The 17,699-nt window shown below is 43.8% G+C and overlaps 1 pseudogene; it reads left to right on the plus strand.

Moving 5' to 3' along the window:
* The first annotated feature begins 8,501 nt into the window (after positions 1 to 8,501).
* LOC138819015 (pachytene checkpoint protein 2 homolog pseudogene) lies at positions 8,502 to 14,276 on the plus strand (annotated as a pseudogene).
* Positions 14,277 to 17,699: the final 3,423 nt, after the last annotated feature.

Raw genomic sequence — 17,699 nt, forward strand, 5'->3', positions numbered from 1 at the left:
TATTTCCAACTTTTAAAAGTAAAACAAGACTGCGGCAACAAGAACTCTGCTCCCTGGGGATCTAAATTCGTCAAAAACAAGCAAATATCTATCAAGGAATTTTTGGTCAAAATCTAGCATTACAGAGTCCGGGGTCTGTTTTATCTCTAAACAAGCATCACCAAGGAAACACAATTCTGTTATCAGTTTCCACTGTTTGGGGCAGTAATGTTTCCTACAATTCCTGATCTTAAACTTGCACTCAGTTGATCAATGATTTTCCCATTATCCTATATGGAGATAAGGATACGTGTCTTCCTATGGCACCTGGCTTCCTAGTGCAAGACCAGAGAAGCTGCTGTTCTTCAGTCAGCTAGCTAGGGGCAGAGGGAAGCCGAGCTTCCCGAGACCCAGGACCCTGATCACCAAATAAATTCACAAAATTGCTGTCTACCGAGGTGCTGGCCAGCGATAAGATATACTAAGCATTTTCCACGGATGGACAGCTGTTCTTTGAAGCAATCCGTGTTTTTTTCTCCACCCAGAACTTACTGAGTTAGAAAAGAAGCAGTCGGTTCAGAATTCGTTTTTCCCGTTTCCCTTTTGAGTCACACGAAGTGCGTAGATGAAGGTGTGCAGGGGCTGGAGGCTGCGTGGCGTCCCGCACGAATGTCCCTGCACCAGGCACCACTCACCGGGCACCGGGCACCATCCCAAATCCGCCAGGTCTACACCACACCAGTTCTGAGCACCCGGCCCTGCCCACCTCCTCCTGCAGGCCTCTCCCACTTCCTCCTGCCAGCCCCACCCACTTCCTCCCTGACAGTCCCGCCCACTTCCTCCCTGCTGGCCCCGCCTACTTCCCCTACCAGTCCTGCCCACTTCCCCTGCCAGTCCCTCCCACCTGTTCCTTGCCCACCCTGCCCACTCCTGCTAGCTCCACCCACTTCCTCCCTGACAGTTCCGCCTACTTCCTCTCTGTTGGCCCCGCCCATTTTCTCCACAGCCCCGCCTACTTCCCCTGCTAGTCCAGCCCACCTGTTCCCTGCCTGCCCCGCCCACTCCTGCCAGCCCCACCCACTTCCTCCCTGACAGTCCCACCCACTTCCTCCCTGCTGGCCCTGCCCATTTTCTCTGTGCCAGCCCCGCCTACTTCCCCTACCAGTCCCTCCCACCTGTTACCTGCCTGCCCCGCCCACTCCTGCTAGCCTCACCCGCTCCAAACCAGAGAAAACTCTTCCCCTGCGGACCACGGGTTCTGAGCCAACCCGGCAATAGTAGAAAGTCAAATATTCTGGGATCTGGATTGTATTGGAGCATCACGATGACATCAGAGAGTGTTCATATTTAGCTTCCCAAGCAGAGACAGACAGAGTAAAGGCTCCAGGCTGTCATCTTGCAGAATGGCTCTTTATTGGGTGGGCGTGGACTGGGGTGGACTGGGGTGGACTGGGGCGGGGATGGTTCCCTGGTTTCTGTGAGAGTCCTAATTCCCCAGAACTTCAAGTCTTACTCACTGCTACTGAAATTCCGCCTCACGCCCTTTCTGCTGGCGCCAAGTGTGTCCAACTTATGTCTCAGGTGTGTCTTAGAATTTCCTTCCCTCTGTTATCTATCTAGTGGACTGAAGAAGCAAAACTTGCAAATAAAATGGGCCAAGTTTGAATGACTGGAGCCATAATGCACACGCTTGAGGCTTGATGCCCTCTGTCTTGAAAACCACTATCTGAAATGGCTAATGGCCTTTCTATTTTTCTGAAAGCAAAAGTCATCACCGCTCAGTCAACTCCATCAGAGTGAACCTTCCCAGATAAAATGAAAGCCCTATTTTTCTCTCTTCTCATACAATCCTTTATACATGGTAATTCTGTGATAGATGACCCAGATAAATAGCTTTCTCTTGAAGAATATTCTTTCCATGTAATTTATTTTGATGTTCTAGTCAGAATCTGAACCGAAGATAAGTGATTTTTTTCATAGTGTCAACAACACATCAAACTATTCTAGTTTGGGGTCATATTGCATCCGAAATAGTTGCTCTCCAGGTAAACAATGTCATTAGTGATTAGATCTATGCTCATTTTGTTTGTGCCTGGTAACTAAATTAATATATTGAGATGCTTTCAAGAGAAAAGAAATGGAGGCAGAGGCTGGTGGCTCACACTGTAATCTTAGCTTCCTAGGAAGATGAGATCTGAGGACCATGGTCTCTGAAGTTAGCCCAGACATGAAAGTCCTTAAGATGCTTATCTCAAGTTAAGCAGCAAAAGGCCAGATGTGGCACTGTAGTTCAACTGGCAAAGCACTGGCCTTGAGCAACAAAGCACAGGACAATGCCCAGGCCTTGAGTTCAAGGCCCACTACTGGGACATACACAAAGAGGAAGAGGAGGAAGGAAGGAAAGAATAAGAGGAGGAGGAGAGGAAAATGGAAAAGCAAAGATCTTACTCTGATCACAAAAATAATGGTCTTTTAGGAGGTTTTTTTTATTTTAATTCACTGTAATACAAGGTTTACTAGGTAGAAATTAGAGTCACTGCGGACTAGATTCAAGTCAGCCAAATGAGATACTGTGCCCACTTTCCTAGTCATGGTGGCCTTAGGAACTACCATCCTTTCATTAGTTGTTTAATTGTCCTGAGTCAATATTTTTTTTCCTGCTTTCACCTGCCAGTGGTGAACATTTTTCTCCATTTTCTGAACATAGGACTAAATTTAACATGGGAGTTATGACAAGACATGTAGGAAGCTGCCTGGTACGGATGAATTGGAACATTTGAACAATTTAAGCATGCTTTTCTGTTTCTGGAAGATGTCTTGAAATTCAGAAGATCTTCATCATGACCTAATTTTATTGTGAGGCCACAATTAAATTTAAAGATATTCAAAGCCCCGTGTAATTAAAACTGAAATGTTTCAATTCTGTATTACAAGAGTAGACTATTTTATGCATAAACTTGGAAGAAAAACTACAAAGATACCTTGTAACAATCACTCTTTAGCTTATAAGGAAAATGTTAAGCAACATCAGTGAGTTAAACTTTTTTTTTGGGGGGGGGGTCTGGTCCTGGGCCTGAACTCTGGGCCTGAGCGCTGTCCCTCAGCTCTTCAGCTCAAGGCTAGTGCTCTACCACTTGAGCCACAGTGCCACTTCCAGCTTTTTTCTTTTTGCTTATGTGGTGCTGAGGAATCGAACCCAGGGCCTCAGGCATGCAAGGCAAGTGCTCTACCACTGAGCCACCTTCTCAGCCCCTGGTGAGTTAAACTTTTAAGTGGAATACTTGTGAATTTAAATTTCTGAAACTTTTATCTCTACGAAGAATCTTTGAAACATGTTCAGTGTGATTTAGCATCATATGCATGTATGTGTAGTTACTCTGGGTGCTATCCCTTAGCTTTATGGCTGGTGCTCTACTACTTGAGCCAAAACTCTACTTCTGGCTTTTTGCTAGTTAATTGGAAAGTCTGCTCAAGCTGGCTTCAAACCATGATATTAAGATCTCAACCTTCTGAGCAGCCAGGATTACAGGCATGAGACACTGAAATCATTTGCTCTTTATCAATCACCCCAACATGTGACTTCTTTTCATCATCTGAAAATAAAATGGTTAAAGTATATCGATTTAAATGATTGTGTTTGTACTTTTTCTGTCTGTAAACAAATAGATGTTATTAAACACATGTACAAAAGCAAGCAAGTGCTCATTTTCTATAACCTATCATCAGAATCATCGATTCAAAATGTCCTTGCTGTGGACTGGAAACCGCAATTGCGTTACTTGGGAGTAATAGGAAAGTAAACAGATTTTTATTTAAATGCTTTATAAAATACAAATACTGTAAATAACCTTGACTTCACGGCCAGGATAGGCTAGAAAAGAATTGGAAAGGACTTGCTGGGAGCTGGAGGGATGGGAGGGGTGATGGGAGTAGGGGACCATGCTCTGACATGGACCAACACTGCCGTCTGTGGTTGGCAGGTTGCATTTCCAGCGATAGGGAGTCCTCTGATTAATGGGCATCTAAAGCCAGGACTCCCCCGGTCCCCGAGCCTCAGTGCACTTTCTTCAGTTGCTTTACTAGTGAGACCAGCTTCCCATCTATACCCTTCTCAACTGTGTGTGCACTCATACTTCCATTAGGCTTCACTCCTTTCGAAGAACAAGACCATACTCTCCGACGGGCTCTTCAGGCAGCCAATTATGCATCGGAAATAACTTCTTAGCATTGTAGACCGTGCAGAAATAATCCAGAGAGTGTGGAAGGCATTCACAATAGTGTGTTTACAAACGTTACACAGACAGTAGAGTGCTCTGCTGCTGAGAACAAGTATTTTTCTCTCCCAATGATGAAGCACTGTCATACGTCCCGCGTTGTTCTGAATGTTCGCTCTACATTTTCCCTTGGTCGACAACAGTCCTGAGAGCTGTTTCTGTGATCTCCACTTGACAACAGTCCTGTGAGCTGTTTCTGTGATCTCCCCTGAGTACAGAAAAGTAAGCCATTGGCCAACATCCACCACCTGGAGAGCACAGATCCCGGGCGCAGCCCCTGCGGCCTGAGTCCAGGCAGATTCTTGTGCGCTTCCGGTCCTGATGAAGACCCCCATGCTGCTGGAGACTCACATGCCGCTGGAGAACCACGCACGTGCTGCTGGAGACCCATGCACTGCTGGAGAGCCGCACACTGCGTGCCACTGGAGACCCACCAGCTTCTGGAGACCCACGCGCTGCCCAAGACCCAAGCGCTACTGGAGCGTTGTGTGCTTCTGGAGACCCACGCACTGCAGGAGACCCACACGCTGCTGGAGATCCACACGCTGCTGCAGAGCAGCGCACCGCTGGAGACCACGAGCCGCTGCTGCTGGAGACCCACATGTTGTTGGAGGGCCATGCACTGCTGGAGACTTACGTTCTGTTGGAGGGCCGTGTGCTGCTGGAGACCCACGCGCTGCTGGAGACCCACAGCTCTGCTGGAGACCCGCGCTGCTGGAGGACCGCATGCTGTTAGAGACCCACACGTGCATGGCTTCTAGATGAGGACGCGAGCAGCCCCCTGGTTCAACGACCCCCAAGCTTCCTCTGCTAACTGGGCACAAACACACAGGTCAAACCTCATCTTTCTGACTCCAAAGCCCATGCTCACAACTGCTTACAAGTTCATAAACCCACTGCAGGACCGTGGGGGCACAGGGTACCCATGGTCGTGACCCCCAAACACACAGACGCCAGGGTGTGCCCCATCCCCCTGCAGCCGCTAAGCTTAGCATTGCCACCCCCTCCTCTGGCCATGCTGGAGATGCTCTTTGTGTCACTGATGATCACAGATTCTCATGGCCACAGGCCAAGCCAGAAAGAAATGCAACCCGGGGACACCCCCCTCCCAAAAAAAGAAAATTGGATTCAGCTTTGGAACTGTCCACAGCCTGAGTCAGCCATTGCGTCCCCACAGAGCACGCTTTGATCCTGGGAAAGGGGGTTCGCTGGCTCAGAGCCAGAGAGGAGCGGAGCCTGAGCGAGGGTTCTGTGTGGCTGGACTCAGACACAAAAGCACAGCAGCAGCGGGTGGCAGAGGCCTGCCCAGCCCAGGCCTGCGGGGTGCCCCCCCCCAGCCTTCAGACACCCCATGTACCTCTGCTTATTCATCTGGATCACCGGACGAGGCCAACATAAACAGTGAAGATAAATGGCAGAGGGCAGTTCAGTTTCCCTGTGGCCTTGAAGAACACATTGGCCTCACCTTGCAGAGCCTTGCTATGCATCCTATCCCTTGTCAGTTGCTTGACATAAAGTACAAGGCCCGAGCTGTTCAAAGCCTTGGATAGGAGGAAGCACAAGTTCCAAAGCTGACATCTGATTCGCAGGCTGATCGCCCCCTATCCTTCCATCCTCTCCTCTAGCACTGCTACTCCACAAAGCAAAACCTGAAACCCAGTGAAACCAAGAAAACGTGTGGTTTAACCACATGGAAATCCAAACCAAATGCAACTACACTTTATAGGACCGCCACAAAACCTCTGCATTATTAACGGGCTTCTTAAACGGGGGATTGGTTTCATTCATTTGAACCAAATTCCAAACAACACATTTGGAGGTAGTGAGAACACTCTATACTCTCTAAATGTCATTATTGTGTTTCTTAATTGTGTTTATCTCAGCTCTACTTTGATTACCTTTAAATGATTGTTGAGACTAATAGCACACTGTGGTGCTATTTTCATTCAACTTTGTATATTTTTAAGTTATTTTAATTTTTTGTTCCAGTCCTGGGATTTGAACTCAGAGCCTGGATGCTGTTCCTGAGCTTCTTTTGCTCAAGGCTATCCCTTGAGCCACAGCACCACTTGTGGCTTTTTTTTTTTACCTTTATGTTATGCCTCTTTTTATTTTTTTTATTTTTATTTTATTTTATTTTATTTTATTTTATTTGAGAACATACTGTACAGAGGGGCTACAATTACATGGGCAGGATAATACATACATTTCTTACCAAGCATTGCAGCCTCCTCCTTTGTTTACCCTTCACCTCCTTTCCCAGCCTCCCCCCTCCCCCACCCAATTATACCCCCCTCCCCCCCCACACCGACATTGTAAAGTTGGTTTTGACATGACATTTTGTACTTCTCATTGTTGCAACAGGTCCACCTGAATCCTTAAACGACTTGTTTGTCCCCATCTCCTCCACATGTTATACTGACATCAAATATAGTGAAAGCGGGGGTGGCTTTTTTTTTTTTTTTGCATACTTTATTGGAGATAAGAGTTTCACAGACTTTGCTGCTCTGATTGGCTTTGAACCATGAACCTCAGTTCTTAGCCTCCTTGAGTAGCTAGGATTATAGGTGTGAGCCATCAGCACCTAGCTTTAAGTTGATTTGAATAAACTGAGCTCAACCTTGGTCCAAATCCAGTTTCTGAACCTTAACAACACTATTTGTATTCTGGATTAGACAAGTTCACTGTGGTGACTGTCATGTGCATTACAGGATACCTCAGAGTAGTAGCACTCCCTATATGTGAATCAGAAAATTCTCTGTATACTATCCTTGAGGGGTGAGTCAAAGTTGTACCTTCATGGAAAGCCATTGTCCTATATGATACTGAAAAAAAGTCACAAGTACTGATAGCCCTCTCCTTCCTATCATCCGATGGTGGCTAAGAGTGCAGTCATGACTGGACCCACTACCACATTGTTTATACAATGTAATCTTTCATCCCTTCAGCTTATAAAATTATGATAATGGTTTTGCTTTTTGGACTATCATGAAAATCAGATGATAGGTAAAAGTCATGTATCACATAATTGAATGAGTTTATATTAAGTACACATACACATACACACGCACACACACACACACACACACACACACACACACACACACACACACACACAATGTAACTGAACATTAGAGTTCTTAGAATTGTCCCAAAACCTACTGATTAAGTTGTACAGAAAAAAAGTATTTTTTTTCTTTCAACACCAATGAAGAATAGAAAACTCAACGTGAGAACAAATTAACTAAAAACATAAGTATGGCCAGTAAATTAGGACACAAAAGAGCAATTGTTACCAACCTACAGTTCTCTCTCTCCCAGTATGTTGAACTTGATGGAAGATATTAACAAGAATCACACCGACTCCTCTTTTGCTTGAAAGGTCACGTCAATGGTAGAGGGGGGAAAAACAAAAAGAAGAAGAAAAACAGAATTACCCCCATACTTGTTACTAAGGAATCATTTCTACATAATGAGTTAATATGAAGGAGAAAAGTTTGAGAAAAATGCATCAAGCCAGAAAAATTTAGTCTGTGTTGTGATTTGACTGTGCCCCCTGAAGTGAATGGGTTAATACTACTATTAAGAAAACCGAGCTTCCTTATTTTGAGAGTATTATTATTAAAGTGAGTTTGACCCAGGAACTGGGTCAAATCCTAGCTACTCAGGAGGCTGAGATCTGAGGATGGTGGTTTGAAGCTAGCCCAGGCAGGAAAGTCTGTGAGACACTTATCTCCAATCAACTATGCAGAAAAAGGTGGAAATGGTGCTGTGGCTCAAGCACAAAGAAGCTCAGAGACTGTACCTAGTTCCTGAGTCCAAGCCCCAGGACCAAAACTAACTAGATAAAAACATAAAGTGAGTTTGGAACTCTGTCTCTCTGTCTCTCTGTCTCTCTGTCTCTCTGTCTTTCTGTCTCTCCCCACCCCCTCTCTCTCATTCTCTTGCTCTCTCTCGCTCTCTCGCTCTCTTGCTTTCTTGCTCTTTGCTTGCTCTCCCCCCACCCCATATGCTCTCTAGCCTCACAACCTTGGCCATCCCAGCCTTCGTAATTGTAAATTACCAGTTTTAGGAACCTGATGGAAGCAGCATAGAAAATTGGGCTAACGAAAATTAGTGGGGCTGTTGCTGTATCAAGTGTTTGAAAATGTGAAGGCAGCTTTGGAACTAGGTCATGGATGAGAGACGAGCCAGAGAAGCAAGCTAGGAAATGCTTTATTGGTTACTGACATCAATGGTGCAGCGAGGATGAGGATGAGGATGTCTGTTGAGGACTCAGACATGAACAAATGTAGGCAAAGGCTAAGAGGGTCAAGTCATTATAGAAATGAGGGAGAAACATGGATCGCTAGGGCCCTTACTGAGGTCGCAGATGGGGATGAGGAACAAGGCATTGTGAAGTAAAGGCCATTCTTGCTTTATAGTGGCAAAGAACTTGGCATGGATCCCTCTGTGCTTAGAACTTTGGGGAGGACAGACTCAAGAGAGTGGACAACGGAAGGATTTAGAAAACTCTTGGCCTGGCTCTCTGAAGAATTACAATATGTGTTCTGGAGAGAATATTATGCTGATACTAATGTCTATAGAAGGAAGCTCACTGCTGCTCCAAACAATGGGAGAAAACTTGCTGAGGCATTTCAGAGATCTTTAAGGGTGTTTCGTAACACAGTCTCTGAGAAGAATCTTAAGAGCACGGTTACCGGAAAGAACACTGAAAGAATCACATGACTGCCCTGAGCACCTTGAGATTTTCTTCCCTGAATCCTGAGGTTCAGCTCATTCTACTTCTCTGTAAAGCATGAGCCACAAGCCAAGGCTGGATCCCCATGGTGTTGATTCTGCAGGTGCCCAGAAAGCAATTGCTCTGTTGACAACAGCCTGGGATCCAGGCAGAGAAATATGGCCGGGACCAGAGCCATTAGAGAAAGCCTCCATGGCAAGATAAAAGATCCTGTCCAGATGTAGACCTATCACTCTTGGACTTAGGTCCACCTCCAGAACTTTAAGAAATAAATCTGGAAAGCCAAGCACCATTGACTCATGTGTGTAATCCTAGCAAGAGGCTAAGAGCTAGGCTCACAATTCAAAGCCAACCCTGAGAAGAAAAGTCCATAAGACTCCTATCTCCAATAAACTACCTCCCCTCCCCAAAAAGCTAGAAGCAAAGCTGTGATTCAAGAGCACTAACCTTGAGGAAAAAAAGAAGCTCGAGACAATACCCAAGCTCTGAGTTCAAGCCCCAAGACCAGCTCAAAAAGAAAGGAAGGGAAGGGGAGGGAAGGGAAGGGAAGGGAAGGGAAGGGATTTCCAATTTTTCTATATTACCTGGGCTCAGACATTGTGCATTATAGCAGCACAAAACAGGCCATTGTAAACTATAGGATGAAGACTACAATTTAATTTGTCTGGGTTATGGGACTGTAGGCTCAGTAATGAAAAGCAAGTAGGCACAGGACTTGGAGAAGAAAATATAATAAGGAGAATGAGAAGAATAGATCATAACTAAGGCCTGTTTGCAGAAGTTCCTGCATTCATGAGACCAGTTTGTTCCACAATCAATTCTAAGCCATTGCAAAAACTGGATCCACACAATATCAGAACTCTGAGTGAAGCAAATAAAATCTCTCTATACTGCAAGGGTTGCACCTGTCTTCTACCTGCATTAACTACTTACAGATGGAACCTAGTCCATTAAAGGATATGATCCGATTCTGAAACCTAGAACCCTGTTTTTAATTGCTTCCTTCTCAGTTTGTGTCTAAGTGCTAATAACCAGTGGCCTTTTTTGTGTGAGCTAATACTGGGGCTTGAACTCAGTGCCTGGGTGCTATCCCTTAGCTTTTGCTACTCAAGGAAGAAACTCTATCATTGAGCCACACCTCCACTTCCAGCTTTTTGCTGGTTAATTAGAGGTAAGAATCTCATAGATTTTGCTTCCTGGGCTGGCTTCAAATCACAATCCTCATATCTCAGCCTCCTGAGTAACTAGGATTAGAAGTGGGATCCAAAGGCACCTGGTTAGTTCCCTTATTTTTAAGACATATCCACCTTATTCTCAATTGTAGAACTTGGACCTGGCTCATTCCCTTTCTTCATAGCCCTACTGCCACTCTAGGACATACCAGAGCTGACATTTGTCTGTGTAATGGCCATAGAAATTTGAATGTAGGCAGCTATGACAAGAGCCTTCCTCTCTTCCTGTTGGGGTGTGACCATGTTGCTGTCTCTAGCTTGCTTGTGGCCATGGTCTTCCCCATCTCCAGCCACCTAACTTAACCTAGGTTGGTTCTTATTGATACCAAGTGGTTGGTATCAAATGGCTAATTCTTGTCTTGCACTGTGGACACCTTACTTTTTCAGTGTTTATTTTACTTTTTTTAATATAATGTTATTGTTATTTTAAGGAGTTGTACAGAGAGGTTACCATTTCACAATTCACGTAATGTATACATTTCTCTACTAGACAATGTCACTCCTTCCTTTGCTTTCCCCCAGTTCAGTGTTTAGTTTGAATCCTGTTAGGTGTTTATCAGATCTAGAAGTTGAGCCTGTAGGATCTATGAGGTGTAGGAACATATCATCTGCAAATAGGGATAATTGCCTTCTTCCTTCCCTATTTGCATCATTTATATTTATTCTCTTGCTTTATTACTTTGACTAGTATTTCTAGTACTATGTTGAATGAAAAAGGATGATGGACACCTTTGTCTGTTCTTGACTTTAGGGAACACAATTTTAGTTTTCTTCACTTCATATGATTTTGGCTTTAGATTTTATTAAGTTCAAGTATATTTTTCCCCTAGTTTCTTTGGAGCTAAAAACATCAGATACACCTCTCCTGTGAAATAAGGAACTCCGCCCTCTACCCCACCCCCACCCCTGTGCCACCCAGATCTTAGTTACAAGGACAGCTACAAATCACAGATCTTAGCAATGTGGACACTTTTGGTTCCCATCTGCCTTCTGTGCCAACCAGGGGGGCAGGTGAATTCTATTCCCATTGTCAAATGCGTCTTGGTTTCCCCTGTGACCAGGGAGGGAATGAGACAGATGACCAGTAGGTAGGAAGAATGGATGTCAAGGAAGAGAAAAGCAACATGAAAACCCAAGAGGAGTCTTCAAGTAGTCTTGTGGGTGGCTTGAACCAGATGAGTAATGCTACTTAATAAACCTAGAAAATATGTTTTCATGCAAGAACAAACCCTTTTATACTGTGTGTTTTGCATGAAAATACCCATTAGGTATGAGACATAAAATGTTCATTTACAAATGTTCAGATTTAGCTATTTTAACTCAGGGCCATTTTTAGGAAATCTCTTACACTATTGCTCTACTTCATTCATTAGTCTCCTTTCCTTCCAGATGTTATATTTCCTTTAAATAATTACAAAGATGCCAGATCAAATTATCCCTTTCTTTTCAAAAGTGAAAAACCCCAGTGAGCAAAGACAAATGTTTATGGCAAATTGGTTAAGAAAGTGCTGTCTTGGGAGAAAAGTGACTCCTAATGTTGAGCATCACTCTTGGCAATCCAAATTTTTCCTTCAGTCACTGAAATATATTTCTGGTTTAACCACAACTCATCACACTGTACACATTGGAAAGGTTTCAGTGCTCCCCTATTGAATTAAACACAAAACAAACAAACAAAGAAAGCCCACGGCCTTTGCTGAAAGAAACTGGTTTCGTGTTAACATTACATATCAGGATTTTACAGCAACCTCAGAGATTGTTTTCTTGCGATCTTGCCAGACTGTGGTTGGAATCAACCTTGCTACTCACAGAAGAAAAAAAGGTCTTATTAATTAATGAAAAAAGGGAGCTGAACAGTGCTTGAAAACTCCTGATATGGCTCTCAACCATGGCTTTCAAAAGAACATCTAAATGAGTGAAGGAAAAGGAGCTAAAACAGTGGCTGAAATAACACCACATATTGTGAGATCTATGCAAGTGTCTGATACTGTTTTTACTGACCTTTGAGCTTCACTTGGGATTAAAAATAAATCTGTGGAGATGAGATTTGACCATCCGAATCTCTCAGATCAGGCAGTGGCCCTTGGTCCAACATCCCATGTGGTTCTAATAGGCAACCAGTATTGAGAAACACTGAGCTTAAACCAAGTGCCAGTGAAACAAACTTCATGACTTCAGTGTCAGAAAAAGCCAACCAGTCTCATTCTGTGTCCCATCGGTTAAAAACAAAACAACATGAACAACAAACAAAGCCCTACTCATTTCCAGGCATTTAAAAGATGAGTGAGATGATCTTAGCAATTTGCTAGATGAAACAGACCATGGCCAAATAAATAAAAAACTGTTTAATGGCAGAAATAGTGTTGTTAAGAGCATGAACCAAAGAAGGGATCAGCCAACTCTGCTTACATCCAGCAAGAGGATGTCGAATTGACCTTACAAAAGGAATAACATTGTATTAGGTATAAGAGGAACGTGAAGATCTACTAGACAAAACCAAAGGTGATGGCTCAAATGGATGAATAAGAGAAACAGCAGAGAACACTTCAGGACTATGGAGAATTCAAAGAGCCGACCAGAGGCTTGGGGACCTAAAGCAGGTCTTGCCCTGCCTGGCCAATACTCACCCTGACCACTTGGAGATCCTACAGAAGGACCACAGCACTGCGACAAAAGAAGATACAAAGCTACGTGTATGGAAGCTTCTCAACAGGCATAATACGGTGTTGAGAGATTACACATGGACTGAGTTTGGTGATCCTTTTTCTGACCAGAGATGTGCTGTCTGTGACTATTGTTGACACAGAATTGACAAGATCTTCAGCCCACTGATTTGAATGCATGCACCACTGCACTTCACACATTCCAGTTGAATGAAGATGGCCCCATCAGTGAAAGCTGGAAGAAAATATTGCAGCAAATCACAGGGTTTGGCCTGCAGCTCAATTCCGTGGGCTGTGGGACTGCCTAGGATATGATGTGGAAGTCAAATCGCATCTCCTTAATTATGTGGTGACTACCTTACTGTCCTCAGACACGAATGTTGACAGCAAACTCGTCACTGGAACTGGGGGTGCACCTGCACCATCTGCCAGGAACTGGAAGGGCCTCCCTGTGTAAGGTGCTGGCCCAGAAACTGTCCATCTGACCATTTCGCAGTTGCAATAAACAACCACAGCTTGTTTTCTAAAGTGGTTTGTAGCAAGCAGCAAGCTGGTAACTAGGATGTTCCAGGAGATCCAAGACTTGATGGATGATAAAGAAGCACTGGTGTTCTTGCTGATCGATGAGGTAGAAAGTCTCACAGCCACTCACAATGCCTGCAAAGCAGGTGCTGAGCCATCCGATGCGATCCATGTGGTAAATGCCCTCTTGTGACGCAAACTTGTGATACGGTTAAGAGGCATTCCAGTGTGGTGATTTTGACCACCTCCAACATACCAGGAAGGTCCATGTGGACTTTGTGGCTGACATCACACTATACATCAGGCCACCCTCTGTGGCAGTCATCTTCAAAATCTATCTCTCTTGTTTGGCAGAACTAATTATGTGTGTGTGTGTGTGTGTGTGTGTGTGTGTGTGTGTGTGTGTGTGTGTATGTATATATATGTATGTATGTATCTTATACCCCCAACCAGCAGCAGCTATTGACCCTCCAGGAGCTAGAGATGATTGACTTCCTTGATACCAATCATGTGTCAAAGCTGAGCCTACTTTTGAGTGAAATTTCAAGGAAGAGCCAGGGACTCAGTGGCTCCCATGCTGAATATCCAGCACCCACCATCAATCATCGAGAGATTCCTTCCGGCCCTGTCTTTGGCAGTGGACAAGCAGTTTGAAGAAAAAAAAAAAGAAGCTTTCCACTCACATTTGATTCTGCAACCCTCTGGTTTTCTCTGGAGAGCCAGGGTGGCACCTGCCTCATGTGACACTCCAGAAACACCTCTGCAAGCCACCAAGGCCTGTGGCCATTTTCACTGGAAGGGTTGTACTTGCACTGCTCTAAGTGCATATTTGGAAGACAAACGGCTTGTCATTTCCAGTTTTTAAAAGACAATGCAAATTCTGTGTGCCACTTAAATATGTTTATTCCATCCTGCCTTTAGCCCACCAGACACAAGGTGTGAACAAAATCATTTAAACTAAAGCAAGCAACGCAGCTGTTATAGAAACAAGAGAAAGACAGTCCACCTAAGTAAGTGTGCAATCACAGCACAAAAGGTGAGCAGGTCACTCTGCTGGAGGAAACTGCTTTCTGATATGAGCTGGTTTTATTTAGTGGGTAAGGAAACTTGTTCCTCTGACACAGCAGTGGAGAAAAGATACTGGTGAGCTGTCCCATAGCAGTCGGATATATCTTCAGCGAACAGACCCCCTGTGGGTATGTGGGCAGGGAGTGTTTGCTCTTTGTTTTACTCAAGACTAGAGTAGAAATCCATCTGCCAGTTGTAAACTGAGGAAGTGTATTTGATAAAATACTGCTTGTCCTTTTCTCATGATAAAGAAAATTCAACATTAATGCTTTGTACAAAAAAAGTCCACTTGTAAAGGGAGTGATGCCTGTATCATAAACATTTTAAATATTCAACTTGTTTTGGGGGAAAAGAAAGAATAATAGAGTTGTTGCCTAACTCTAAGCTGCCCAAACTCACATAATTAGCACATGACAGAAGCAGAATTCAAACCCAAGCCCATCTCCTTGCCATCATAGATGCTGACTGACAAACAATGCAAGAACACACAGAAGGAAAGAGAGCCTTAGTTTAGTGGAATTTAGAATTCAGATCCTCCATTCATTTCAATAAGGGATAAATGAAAAGGGCATCCAAAGATCTTTAACTACCAAAATTAAGAAATTTCTCTTTTCTAAACATAGGAAAATTAAAAACATCCACTCTGAAGAATCACAAACCTCTTTATGCTGTGTGGAAAGTTTTATAGACATATTAAGCATAATAATGGTGCCAGAAAAAAAATGTACAATATTCTTATATTCTGTCTCCAGATGTTGAGTTTTCATTCTAGGCTGACTTAAACAGTAGGTGAATAAAAGCATGCTATATCAACAGTATAGCTGAATTTCCCCACCTTAGGTTCTAGATTATGGCTTTTATTTGAGTAATCCTGAAAAGATTAGAGAAAATTATTCTGATTCTTGCTGTCTTTATATATAAATCACTCAGGATTTCTTATTTTGTTATTGAGATGGGAGAAAAGCTTTTTAAAAAAAAAACTCACGAAAGCCTACATCTGCTCTTGGTCAAGCTGCTGGCTATCCCAGGCTTTTTAGGGTTGATTTTGGGTGTGCATGCAAAAAGACTGTGTGACTGTATTTTGGGGTCAAAGCCAAAGAAAATATCTGCTCCACTTCCAGTGAGTATATGCACAGAGAGTCGGGCTGTTAGTCTGACTGACAAATGGGTATGATCTAGGCAATACTCACATCTAAAATTTTCATCTTTGCGATGGTCACTGCTAAAGGTAAATAGCGCTTATTGACCTGCAGGCACAGAGGTGCTGACTTGGAACATGACCATGGTTTTATCTGGCCTTCACATGTAAACAGTCAGTATAAGCCTCAGCAGGGATGCTGGCTTTCAGAGTTGTAGACAACACTGCAGCCAGGCCAAAGACTTCTCTGCATGCTGCAAAGGCCAGTTTCCCAGGTTGTGCTTTGTGTGCTGCCAGCCTCAACAAACAAAGCCAGCCAGAGATTTCTTTCTGTGCTGAGAAAAAAAGCAGTTGAGGCCGATATGGGTCAGTGAACTCTTCCGGTGCCGTAGAACATGCCTAAGAAGAGAAGGAGACTAAGTCTGCCCTCCAGGACTTGAAATCCGTCCTCAGTCCATGGTCCATGCAGCTGTTGGTATGCTGCCTGGTATTTGGGGAGTTCTTACTGATGACTATAATACAGCCAAAGCCTTGCCTGGCTGCAACGAAAAACCAGAGAAAAAATAAAGATGTGCTTTTGTTGGTGACTTATTGTGAGGTCAGGATGTTGTTCTAGTGACTCACTTTTTAAAAAAAGTGGTAGGAAAACTAAATTCAACTCCTTATGGCTTTGCTTACCAATCACCCCAGCCAACTCTTTGGCCAAGATTCTTTCTGTATCGGCCATGTCTACGTGATGCCACATTATCCAGCAAATTTAGTTCTAAAATCTAGATTTGGTACATATTACGTGTTCAACCTGGAATGATTTGCTCCAGACAAATGGGCATGGAAACTGACTAATTAATAATGGCCCCAAAGTTTTCAGATGTTTTTGTTGTTATGGAGAAAGAGATTCACAGAGCTCACCCTTCTTGGAGTCCACTCTACCGCTACCCCCTCTGCTTTTAGGCCTCAATACTAGACACTATTTTCTCTACCATCTGTGGCTGAGGAGGAGACCGGAGGGGGTATAAGTGTCCGTGTCAGGACCTTGCCTTCCATCTTTGTACAACTGTCAAGCACTAAGCTTGGGGATTTTGTTTGTTTTCAGTCCTCTAAGCAGAGTCTCTGTTATACTTCAATTTGTTTCTCTATACTAGTGCATTTTTATAACCACAGGACCACGATATGTACATTCTTGTCTAGGCACTTCATCTGTTAGCTTGATCTGACAGAATTTTCTTCTGTCTTCACCTCTCATACATGACTCAGATTTTAAGGGTCAGCTCAAGACTGTCTCTTCTACCAAAAATAAGTCTGAATTTCCTCTTGGTGCATGTTTGTAAATGTGAGCATGTGTGCATGGCTTTGGGGCTAGATCTCAGGACCTGAGTGGTGCTATCCCGTGGCTTTGTAGCTTCAGGCTGATGCTCTGTCTCTTGAGTCATGCCTCCAGTTCTCTATTTTTGATGGTTAATCAGGCAAGATTCTAGCAGACTTTCCTGACTGGGCTGGCTTCAAACTGACATCCTCAGATCTCAGCCTCCTGACTAGTTGGGTTACAGGTGTGAGCCACCAGTGCTTGGCTTGAATTTCCTCTCACTCTAGAGAGCGATGCCAATAAACTATACTTGTAATTTACAAAAGCACCCTGTGCATGGTGCTCTAACTGTGTCTGGGTCAGAATCCTTGACCTACTAGCTCAGCTCATCTCCCTCCTCCCCTCCACCCCACACAGAGATCATTCTTTGAATTCACAGTTACACACTCGGCTCAGTAATTTGCCTGTAGCAGATGAGTGAAAGCAAATGTTTTTTGTTTGTGTGTTTTAATTTTTTGGTCCCCATAGCTTTCAAATAAATACACAAGTTGACAAATTAGTACAAGGGACAAGAGTGTAAGAAAAACAAAAGTCAGGAAGAAAAATAAAGTGAAAACATCACATTGAAAATTGGATCCTATCTGATTCAATACCCAATGAACTCAGGCTAGCAGACAGCCGTGAGAATAACTAAGGTTCGATTGCTCTGAATTTTCAGATGTCTGCTATTAATGTAATTATTCATTCACAAGAGTGTCATTTTCTCCTCAATGGAACCT

The sequence above is a fragment of the Dipodomys merriami genome, unplaced genomic scaffold (genome assembly GCF_024711535.1).
Source record: "Dipodomys merriami isolate MVZ:Mamm:240054 unplaced genomic scaffold, mDipMer1.0.p SCAF_8, whole genome shotgun sequence".
Classification (NCBI taxonomy): Eukaryota; Metazoa; Chordata; class Mammalia; order Rodentia; family Heteromyidae; genus Dipodomys; species Dipodomys merriami.